Raw genomic sequence first — 12,259 nt, forward strand, 5'->3', positions numbered from 1 at the left:
AACATAATCCAGTGGAGAGAGTATGATGAATCCAAAACATTCATCAGAATATCAGAATATGATGAGACTGTTGGCACTATCATCAAACTAAGAAAGTCAGTGAGTTGCATTTTTGTAGAAAAATCCTTTTTTCCAGTAAAATTTTATGCATAAATCCCATCTACAACACAGAAGAAAGTAGAGCTCTTTATATAAGACAGGCTTAGAGGACCTAGATCCCAAGGAACTCAGCTTCCTTTCACGCCTATAATAATGATGTAATTAATTTTGCAACAAACTACATTTCTTTGTTGTGACTCTGAGTTCACTGTGAAACTTTCTGATTATGAATTTTCCTTTCATATAGATTTGATTATAGGGAGGCAATACACTGAGCAGAAAAACAGGGTCTGTCTTTAGAGTCTGGGATGCATCTGTGCAAAAAAACAATCCATCTGATGTATTTCTCATGTAAATTGATGTTAGCATTCTAGTCCATTCATTGGTTTCTTTTGAGTGTAGATAACTTGACTCAGTCATATTTTGGTATACTCCTAATTTGCATTTCTAATCCTAAAAAAACATGAAGATGAGATCCTTCTCTAGGTTACTCTATAACCAGCTCATGGGTATCTTCCTCAAAACAACCATGTGCCATGCCAAGACATTTAAATTTAATCTGTCAGCAATGGGGAACCAATTATTATTTTTTAAGTGAGGGATTTGCATATATATTTTAGAACTATTAAGTTATGGAAAGTAAAGGGGTGGGGAACATTTCATTTTTAAGTCTCATCTAATATCACATGATTGGAATCTTGCAAATAGTACTCCTTATGTTCACTATGTGCCCATACTAGTTAAAGGCTAGTGGTGTAGTAATGAACAAAACAAACAAAAATGTCTGTTGTCATGGTCCTTACAACTTAGAAGGAACTACAGATGAAATAAAAACAAGGAAAGAAAAAAGCAAAGTATTATACAGAGCAGGGGTTGGCCACCTTCAACAAATGTGGCCTATTACCTGTTTTTGAAAATAAAGTTTTATTGATGCACAGCCATACCCATTTGTTTAAATATTGTTCATGGCTACTTCATACTACAATGGCTGAGCTGAATGGTTGCAACAGAGACAATCTGGCCTGCATGCCTCAAATATTTACTATCTAGCCCTTCAAAGAAAGGTTTCTTGACCCTTGGTATAAGTATGCAGTTTGTAGCAAATGCAATGGAGTAAAATAAAGCTGAGAAAGGGGATAGGATGTGAGGGAATTGTTAATATATAATGTAATATAACATAGCATATATAACAATGTAACATAATATATGCTGAATGAATAAATGTAGTGTTTGGAGAAAGCCTCATTGAGAAGGTGTTATCTGAGCAAATACCACTTACCTTCCAAATCAATCCAGTTGACATATTTTATGGTTAATCTTTCTGTGGATAACATCTCCAATTCAATGATAAATTATATTAGTGCCTTATTATTTGGTGCTTGTACAACTGCAGTAGCACTGTGGCTTAGCTATTCAACATCTATCTCTCTTCCCAGTGATCTATCCCACTCTATTTATCCAGATGAACCGGTCTGAATTATTTCACTCCCTGCTCAAAAAGCTTCTGCAAATTTCATAACTACACGTTGAAAGTCTAAAACTCCTCCTTAGCCAAAATCTCTCTCACAGTAACAGCTCCCAAATTATTTATCTATTCCCTGAGCCACAGCCAAATTGTGCTCCTCATTGTTTCTCCGTCATTTACTTCTAGTGCCTGACTTGTCCTTCCTCCTCAGCCTCGCAGGACACAATGAGAAGTTATCAGTGGAAAGCAGAAAGCTGACAGGGTAGAGGAAGTGTGGCCCTAGATAGATTCCTGGCAAAAGAACGGTCCAGGCAGAGTGGAGAGCAGGTGCAGAGCCCAGTGGTGAGGGCGTGGTTGTGTCTGAGGAGGAGCCAGGAGGCTGAGGTGCAGAGAGCATTGCAAGAATAAAGATTGGAAGGTTAGGTGCAGAAGGAGGCAGGAAAAATTTTGGATGGTAAGAGCTTAGACTTGGACTCTGAGTGAGGTGAGAGCCAATGAGGATGTTGAGGAGCTCTGAATACACAAAGATGAGCTCAGCCTCCAGTTTGAAGGACTGATCGCTGGATGCTCTGTTGTGCTACTCTACAGGGACAGGGGTAAAAAAAGGGGGATAATTTAGGAGTGTTGAAATAATGGTATGAACTCTGTTGGCATCTTGGACCAGGGTGGTAACTGTGATAGAGAAATTGTTGGATTATGGGTGGTTCTGAAAGTAGAGCCTACAGGATTTTTGGGTGGATTGGATGAAGGGCATAAAGAACAAATGGAATAAAGGGATCCAAAGTTCTAGCCTAAATACCCAGAACTATAGAGGTGACATCTACTGAGAAAGAAAAGTAAAGGAGGAAGAGGAACTTTACATGCTAAGTCTGCAATGCCTTTTAGATCTTCAAGTAAACATAACTGAATAGGAATTTGGATATAGGAGTACTGAGATCAAGGCACAAGTCCTGGCCAAAAATGGAAATACGATGGTGCCTACATATTCATATTGCCATCACAGAGGTTTATAATTATGGCATGAAGGACACAAAACTACTCATAATTATCTGAAATTGGACTCTAATTCAGTTCTATATAAAAACAAAAAAGTAGTCTGTGCACAGTTTTAATATATATTGAATTTCTCTGGAATGCAACTATTATGTAAATCAAAGAAATACAGCCATTAGTTTTGTTCTAAAGTTTCAAAAGGAATTATTCCCCATTTTGGAACTTTATATTGCTGACAGAAATGCTGTTTAGGGAACCGAATCACCTACAACACACCTGTATTCGTTTGCACTTGGAGCTATTGCTTGTACACTGCTCAATGTACAGAAGCAAGCATCTCATTTCAGGACACTAATGGCATTATACCTAAGCACTTACATATTATAATGCTTTTTGTTTTGTTATATTTTCATTTTATGACTTTACATTGCAGTTAGTACATTATTATATATGAATTTCCTTTTATTTGTTTCATATCATTTCCAAGGCTTTCAGGTATTAATGGTTTTTCCTGACCATGGCCTCTTTCTGCAAGGTCCTTCCTCTCCATCTATGCTGAAAAACCCTGATAAAGCATGCCTACGTGCATATGGATTGATGCAGCTTCATGATCCTAAAGGGTCTTCCTATCCATGATGAGAAAGACGGTGTTGCATTTTATAGGGCTGAAAACTCCTGCACTCGCCTGAACTCCCAGAACAGCATGTTCCAATTCCTCAGCACACATCACGGGAAGCCTCCAGCCCCGCTCCTGGGAAACTCTCAGGGGACGGGGACAGATGATGAATGAGACACACAGTTAATGAAGCACACAATGGGCATTATCCAAACCATAAGGCTGGGCTGGCCTTGTGGGTTTTTGCTTTTGCTCCATTGATTTCAGCTTTAAGTAAATCTAAAAATGGCAAAATTAGCATTTCTACCACCATTCTTCAAAGACATAAATAAAATGGACAGCTCACCTCTACCCAGTTCTCTAAGTTGAGCCATTTATTTTTTGCTCTTTTCTTGAATATGCCACCAACTTCTCTCACACCAGCCCTGCTCTGGAAATAACGCTTGATGGGGTTTTTATTTTCCTTTGTCGTCAATTATACTTCACCAGCAGATGCCACAGACCTCCTTGTTTGTTTAAAGAGGTACCAGTAATCTGATAATAGATCCTCCAGGTTTCACCTTTTCTTTCGTGTCAAATCTGGGTGTTTTATTTCTCCTGTTTGTGCACTGAAAGCCCAACGTACTTTCTCTGACAAATAAATTCATGGCTGCAGATTTGAAGTGTATTCAGAATGTACTTTCTTAAGCAGGGCTTACAAAGCTTTCAAATCCCTTTTAGTCATTTGAGGCAACACTGCCCATTTAGAAAACCTGGGGCCCAAGAAAGAAGGTTAATCCAAGGCCAGGAAGATTTGAAATGAAGTGATACAAACATACAGACCATTCACACCAAGGCAACAGAAACATGAAGGCTTAACCACCAGGTGGCCACCAAAGAAAATAGCACATTCAAAATGAATTGTCAGCAAACCCAGTTTACTTGGATCCAGAGCTCAGCATAGACTATCTTTAATTGGTTAATTTTTTTTAAAGTATCTATACTTGGGTCTGAAATATAGATTTGGAAATCTGGCTTATCCAAATGAACCAGCAAAAGAGAGCTTTTAGAAGTCATAACAAGGCAAGCACAAGAGTGTGTGTGTGTGTGTGTGTGTGCATGTATTCACTCATATATGTTTATGCTGCATGTGTCCCTTTGTGTATGTCTGTGTGTGTACTGTGTGTGCGATTATAAGAATGTGGCTTCTAATCATATCAAAACTGATTACATGTATCACTGTTTTTTTCCCAAATTATTACCTTTTTATAGGAACTGAAATATTATTGTTTCTTGCTTCAGGACTTTTCGTATATAGCTTCTTCTACCTAGAATGAAGTGACACTCATTCTTTAAATGGATGATTCCTACACATTATTCAGTTTTTAGCACATCTACAAATTTCTCAGAAAGACTTTTCTTAACTCTCAACTCTGAAGCATAATGCCTGTAATGTGCTCTCTTGTACTAATTTTTATTTTCCTTCAGCACTCTTATGGAAATTTGTGATGCTTTATGCATTTGTTCATTTGTTTAATGTCAGTTTCTCCCACAAAAGTGCCAGTTTCATTGGGGCAAGGGCTTTTTCTGTTTTGTTTACCACTATTTGCTCATCACCTAGAAAAGTTTAACAAAGAGTACTTATGAATACGTAAATATTGGAGATCCGGAGGAATTAGGAATGGGGACATGGGAATGAATGTGCAAAATAATATTTTAGGGAATCTTTAATTTCCACATTTCCTCTTTTTAAACCTCTTCCTGAATACATTCAAGTTCAAATACAATAAGGGAATATCACCTGATATGGTAATTTATTTTTTGTTTGTTTGCCCTCCTTTGTGGACATTAGCTCCTGGGTTTCTTAACTTAGCAGTCCAATTGCATTTTCTGTTAGCCACTTTCTAAACAATGATACACACTTTCGCTGATGTTGTCTGGGTAGGATGATCAAAGATTTTTTGATAGATTCCTACAACTCTTTCAACATAGATTACAAAACATTAAACAATTAAGGAACAAATGAACTTGCATCACATTAAATATCTTAATATTTATACATGTAGGGAACTGCATTTGTTTATGAGAGTTAATTTATCATTGAGATAAAGAGTTATATTCTGTGGAATGGCTTTTGGTTCTCAAGTGAAGGAGAGAGTTTGAAAAAGAGAAAAAGTCATCTCCAGAGACTATTACTATCTGTGGACCTTAATGAACATGGTCCACTTCCCATCTCTACGACTTATTTGCCCAGGACTACAAATGAGCTACTCATTTCTTCAATTCTTTCAAAAGTAAAATCAGGAAAATTCTGGGTTAATCCAAATATTCACCTTCTCCACTTTATAACCTGATCTGCTAGAGAAAAATTACATATACTGGGGTCATTGTCAACAGAACAACTCAACACAACATTAGCTGATATACCGGCTATCTCTCTAGATCTTCCTAATCCTTGCCTTCTTCCATCCCAGAAGCAATTTGTCCAAGCCTTCATCAAAATCTCTAATCACACAGAATTGGCCAGTGTTCTTCATTGAAGACAACAGAAAACACTGCCTAAGTAAATAAAGTGTTGCCAAGTCTGGAAATAGTTCATGGAATTGTCTGCGAGGGCTGAAGAACAGATTCTGGGCTACGGGTCCAGGAATAACTCCCAGAGCCATATCATGGACCTAGCCTATCAAAGAAGCTCCTACCTCCTCCAAGGTCACGGAGCTTTCAAATCAGAAATATATAACCTCAGCTGCGCTCAGAACTTTGCTGCTTCTGCTATTATCTGTGTGGAAAACTGGATGCCCTGTGTCCTGCCTTTCCCCGTGCAACTCTATTCCAAATCAGTCTTTCATAGTACATCTGACTTAAAAACCTAAACAAATGCCTAGTCCCTAACAGCAGGGGAGCTGGGAGATGGAGTTTTGGGGCCAGGCAGGGATGGAGGAAGTTCTGCTAAAACAAGATTTACACAGGATCACTGCCCCCTTTATAGAGATCCACTGAATTGCAACAGGAAACTGCATTTCCCAGAACCCCTTCCCCTCTGTAGTTTTGACCACTCAGTATCTGCCAGTGAGAAGCCCTCCCATGGTGGGAGTGGTGGGGAAAGAGAAAGCTTTATTCCCCGGAGGCAGATGCAGTTAGGTGCGCAATTAGACAGGGTTTGTAGCAAATTCAGAACCACTCACTTTACTCATGCAGACCAAGAAATTTGGTCATATCTTTCTAAATGCGTCTGAGAATTCTAGCAGTTTCCATGATAGCTCTTAGAAATTTGCTTAGTAACAGAAAATCTGTAATGGAATTTCATGTTCCTTACCTGACCTTCATCCTCTCAGCATTTCCAATATCTGTGCAAACTACTAATTCCCTGAAATAAAATTCTCATGAATAAAGCAACTTTTGTTTTCCTGGCTGAACCTAACTGATACATTATCATTTCACCATTCCCTCCCTTTTCACCAATAATTTCAACAAGGTACGATGAATAATCTCATTTCCCACTTATCAGAAAAGAAAAGAAAGGCTATATGGAAAAATTCCTGGCCTCGTATTGATTATATGTGCATTTGTGTATTCCATTTTAGCTCATTCTCTTCTATTGCAAAGGATGAGGTGTTTTTCCTCCTGTTGAAGGTTAATTCTTTTATTAGTCCGTGCTTCTTCAGCCACTCTTTCTTCTCTATCTCTATTATTTTTTAGTTTTTGTTTTTTCCTGCCTGGGATGTTCTGCCTCTTAAGTTGCTTTTTTTATATCATATAAACATATAAAAATATCTTCCATATTAAACACAAACACACAGACAACACACCACATTCATCAGGATAGCTAAATTATGCTTTGAAAATAGCTCAAAGAGATGCCTGGGTGGCTCATCCTGTTAAGCATTCAACTCCAGTTCAGGTCATCATCTCAGGGTCTTAAGACTGAGCCCTGCATGGGGCTCCATGCTGGGTGTGGGGCCTGCTTGGGATTCTCTCTCTCTCTCCCTCTGCTCCTCCCCACTGTCCCTCGTTCTCTAAAAAAAAAAAAGGAAAAAAAAAAACACTTCAAAAACCTTAATGTCTTACAGAAGATCTACTTTCACCCCACTCTACATGTCCATTGTTAAAGGCCCCAAAGCTCTATTATCCTAGTCCTTCAGAGACTGAGGATGACAGAGGCAACCCCATTTTAACTCAAGGATTAAGGGTTTAATGTTGCAGGCAAAGAGTATGGGGATTTGTCCACCAATTCTAAATGATTCTACCTAGGAGTAACTCGTCACTTCCTTTTTGATTTTATGGCCAAAGAAGCCACATGGCCATGCCTAAATTCAGAGGGGGTCAGAAAGGGCAATCTAATTGCAAGCCTAGTATGAGAGGTGTTCTCAAAATATTAGTGAGCACAACTAACCTTCCACAAACACATACCTCTTTCTAAACTCTACACAGGTGTCCCCTACATTTTACACTCAAACTGCCTTCATCAGTGGTCTGTATTTTACCACCTGCATTTCCTGCCCAACAAGTGCTGCCTAGTATTTTCTGGAGACAGAATACTAGTTGACAGTAATTTCCCTGGGTGTGACTAAAGTATTGCTCTACTGTGTTCTAGAATCTAGTGATGCTGTTGATAAATCAAACGCTATTCTGATTCTTGATCTGTTGTAGATCTCGCCAATTTTTTGAAGGTTATTATCTTTATACCTAGTGTCCTAATATTTTGTGATATAGGTTTTTATTTTATAGGTTTTTTTTCATGATGTGGGTTTTTTTTTTTTAATTTATTGTTCTGGGTACTTGGTGGCCCCTTCCAAGTTGGATTTTTAAAAATTATTGGATAATTTTCTTTTGCTTCCTTAATTCTCTGGTTTTCTGCAATTCCTATTAATCTTAGATTGATGCTTTAATTTAATTCTTTTTTCCTCTTTTATAACTTCAACTCTGCCTTCTTATTCAGTGTTCTGAGAAAGCTGCCTTTATCTTGTAATTCTCTGTGAAGATTTAATATCTTTCATATTCTCCATTTTTAAGATTATTTATTCTATTAATGCTCCTTTTTATAGCATTTGTTCTGATTTTATGACTGCACTCTCTTCTTTTACATTTTTGAGTGTATTCATGAGTGCATTAGTGATTCTAGTGGAGTTTTCTTTTGCTTTCTATACTCTTTCATCCAATTTCATTTTTTCTGTACATTTCTTTTGCTTTCTGACCTTTGTATTAGAAGCTCTCTTTAAAATTTCATTTTAATCTTGGGTGTCAATTCTCTTAAAAGTGAAATGTTAAAATATCTTTAGGAAGCTCTATATGCCCAGGCAGGTCTTGACAAGAGGTAGACTTCATCATGGAATGCTTGGGTAGGGATCTTAGAATTTTCTTAGGAAACCCACTGACTGTAAGTAATGATAAATCTTTTTTTTTTTTTTAGTGGTCATCATTTTACCAGAGATAAGTTGTCAGATATCTTGCCTTGCTGGTGTAACTGGCTGTTGGTGTTCTAGAAGTCTATTTTAGTTACCTTGCAGCGTAACAAATCAGCCCCAAAATTTGTGGCTTAAAATAACATTATCTCACAGTTTCTGTGGTCAGAAATCTGGCTGCAGCTTAGCTAGGACTTTGGCTCTGGATGTCTCATAAGTAGAGTGGACAAGCATCCCAATTTTTCCAGGACTCTTATAGTCTTAGCCCTCAAAATCTTGCATCCGAATAAATTCCTCAGTCCTGAGAAAACCAGGTCATCTGGTCAACCTACCAAGCTTGCCATCAACATCTTGCTCCTGGGAAGCCTCTGTTTCTAGCTCACTCACACAGTTGTTAGCATTCAGTTCCTCATGGGCTGTTGCATGGATGCCTCCCTTAGCTTTTTTCTAAGTGGACCTCCTAATAGAACTTGCTTCATCTGACTGAATAAGCAAGAAGTCAAGAAAGTGCCAGCAAGAAAGCTAGCAAGACAGAGGTCAGTTTTTGTCACTTAATCATGGAAATGACATCCTATCACTTTGTCATATTCTATTAGAAGCAAGTCCCCTGGCCCAGCCCACACACTAGGGAGGGAGTGAGACAAGGAAGGTGGGGTGTGGGGAGACATTGAGTGCCATGTCAGAAGCTGCCCACTACAATCTAAGAAGGGAGTGGGCTGTGCAAAAAGGGGATCTCAGGGAGACTGTTAATTAATTCACATGATTCAATACTACCTTTCAGTTGTAGCTACATTCAGTGTCCCTCAAACAAAAATCTCTCTAATTCAACTCTTCCAGAGAGTAACATACCAGTGTTCTACAGAGTATAGGAAGATGGTGTCATCTGTAGTGTGGGGTGGAAGATGGGATCTAAGAGTAAAATTCATCTTATGCAGATTTTCAACCAACTCTGCTGTCACTGTCCTGTCAGGCACCCTGTCCTCTAACCTGCTTAATCCTTCAACTCACATCTTTCCAGGGTTCTGAAACACAGAGTGCCCTGCTCACTGCCATCACCCAACCACCGAGGCGCGAGGCTTTCAGCTTCCCTCTGTAAAGTTCGTCCATTTTCTTTAATCCAGCTATTTGCTGCCTGCATACAAGTAATTCCATTGTCTGTCTTCCATTGTTTTCTACCTCACTTTGTCCTTGTGACCTTATGATTTTTAAAGCCCCTTTGTTTCAAAATAGTGATGTTTAAAAAGAAGGTGTGGTAAACACTTGCTGAATCCACCAGGTTAAATCAGAATACCTATTGTTTCCTTAAAATCTCTATAAGGCATCATTGTTTTATTTATGCATCAGCAGTGCCTGGTCTAGTCACTAACACCTAATAGGCATTGAAAAATAAATAACTGGATGAAACCAAAACAACCTGACTTACTTAAGCATAATGTGACTGAGTTATCAAGAAATCTTGACATAGGAAGCAAGCAAGCAAGCCAACCAAAAAGTGCCCATTGTTCTCAGGTGATATGAAGAAAAATAAATAGCACATGAGAAACTTTGTAGAATGTTTGTCTGTTTTATCCACTGTCATATCCTCTTTATCAAGAACACTGACTGCCGTATAATAGGTCCTCAATAAATATTTGTTTCATGCATGGTGTATAGTGATAGAAGTACATACACTATACAATCAGAACACCTGGATGTGAACTGACAATAGCTGGATCACGTCCATCCAGGTAGCCATCCAACTGAGCCTCCATTTCTTTAGCTCTAAAACATCTACTACGATATTTGCCCAAGAATGTTGCTCTGTAGACATTCTGAAATAATGTACATCAATGCATGGGGGCAAATTACAGTGCCTAGTATTTTCTTAAAATAATATGTATTTTTCCATTTCTAGTGAATGAAGAGCACATTCAAAAAAACAGTTTGAAGGTATTCCGTACTCTGTTACTAAATACAAATTCCAAACACTTCAGATTATGTCATATTTTAAATCAGGCATGAACAACAGATGTTTTCTTTCTTTAAAGGATTGGGTATTTGTGCAGATGGGAGAATGAAGGAGTCAGCTGTAAGGATTTTAATGGTAAGTCCGACATGCCAGGTAGCAGTGGGAGATTCCCTCATGCTGGCTAGAGGGTTGCAGAGAAATGTATCCTTTCCCTGATGATTTTTCCTGTTATTAGAGTCAATTGTGTCCTGCTAGCATTTAGGAGACTTGGTGCTCCCTATATCCAAGACCCTGATGCAATTCCTTCACCCTCCCACATGCCTCCACACCGACCACTTGCTGACCTCAGCCCTAGAAGTCAAAGTTGGAGCTAATAAAAGCTGGCAGATACCTAAACTCTTAATTGAATCTCTAGGTCTTTATTGACTGCCCCCCCCAACCCTTCTCCCTCCTTTCTATCCCTTTTATTTTATTTTATTTTATTTTATTTTTTTAAAGATTTTATTTATTTATTTATTTGAGACAGAGAGAATGAGAGACAGAGAACATGAGAGAGAGGAGGGTCAGAGGGAGAAGCAGACTCCCTGCCGAGCAGGGAGCCCGATGCGGGACTCGATCCCGGGACTCCAGGATCATGACCTGAGCCGAAGGCAGTCGCTTAACCAACTGAGCCACCCAGGCGCCCCTATCCCTTTTATTTTAGAAAGAAGTTTCTCATTAGTGAATACAAAATATTTAGGTGTCTGGCATCTCCAGAGTGTTAGTGATTGCATTGTGCATTAGCTTGAAAGTTCATTCCCCAGCTTAATAGGCTTGAAGAGGAATGGATGCACTTTGGCTAAACCAGGAAAGCTGATTGCTACCTAAATAACTAATTCATCTTCACAGCAGATGGATGTCAAGGATATTGAAGAGCAGATACACCCAAGGTCATGCCAATTAGTTGAGAAGAGCTTGACTAGAAGGTAATTTGAGATAGAAACAGCCTTTATTTCCCAAACCTAGACCCATAATGAATACCTTATATAGCTGAAAGGCTTTGGAAAGACATCCGACCTCTTCCAGGGCATGTGAAAACTTGGGGATGAACTCTTCATAAAATGATGCACCCATTTAGAAGAATGATCAGCACACAAGAGAATTATGGACTTGACACTCTCTTTAACCCTTTTGTGGCTGTTTTTCTTCTTTAGACTTGCCTTGTCGGGCTCACTTTCTTGACAAATAGATAGATATGGATTCATCATAATACTCAAAAAGGAAATCATGGATGATAAAATGAGAGGCATTAAACATCCATGATATATTTAGCCCCAAAACTGAGATGATGCTAAGCTCTAGAGGAGGTTGTGTAAACCACCTCTTCAACAAGTTCCTTTTATACTTGAATTCCACCATTCATAATTCACAGGCAGCATCCCATGTATATCAATTCTTATTTCACAAGAGAAGCTGTATGTGTAGATCAAAGCTCATACTCAATTAGCTCATTAGCTACCTGGATGGACATGATCCAGAAGATCACAGAAAGTAGAACAAGCCAGGGCAACTGTTTAAGCCCAAGAGTATAAAAAGTCTTGCAGAAGCAACATTCACAAGAACTTTTGTCATAGCCACCTTTCATAGATGGTCCCCTGTTGTATCTGTAGCCCAATTGTGCTTAGGTTTTCCCATTTTCCTGGGAGCTCCGTTAGGCTAATTTGATATTTTAAAACTCTGTCACTACTGTTTTTTTTTTTTTTCTTAGTTTGTTTGAT

The sequence above is a fragment of the Leptonychotes weddellii genome, chromosome 11, assembly GCF_054177405.1.
Source record: "Leptonychotes weddellii isolate Sample4059 chromosome 11, ASM5417740v2, whole genome shotgun sequence".
Lineage (NCBI taxonomy): Eukaryota > Metazoa > Chordata > Mammalia > Carnivora > Phocidae > Leptonychotes > Leptonychotes weddellii.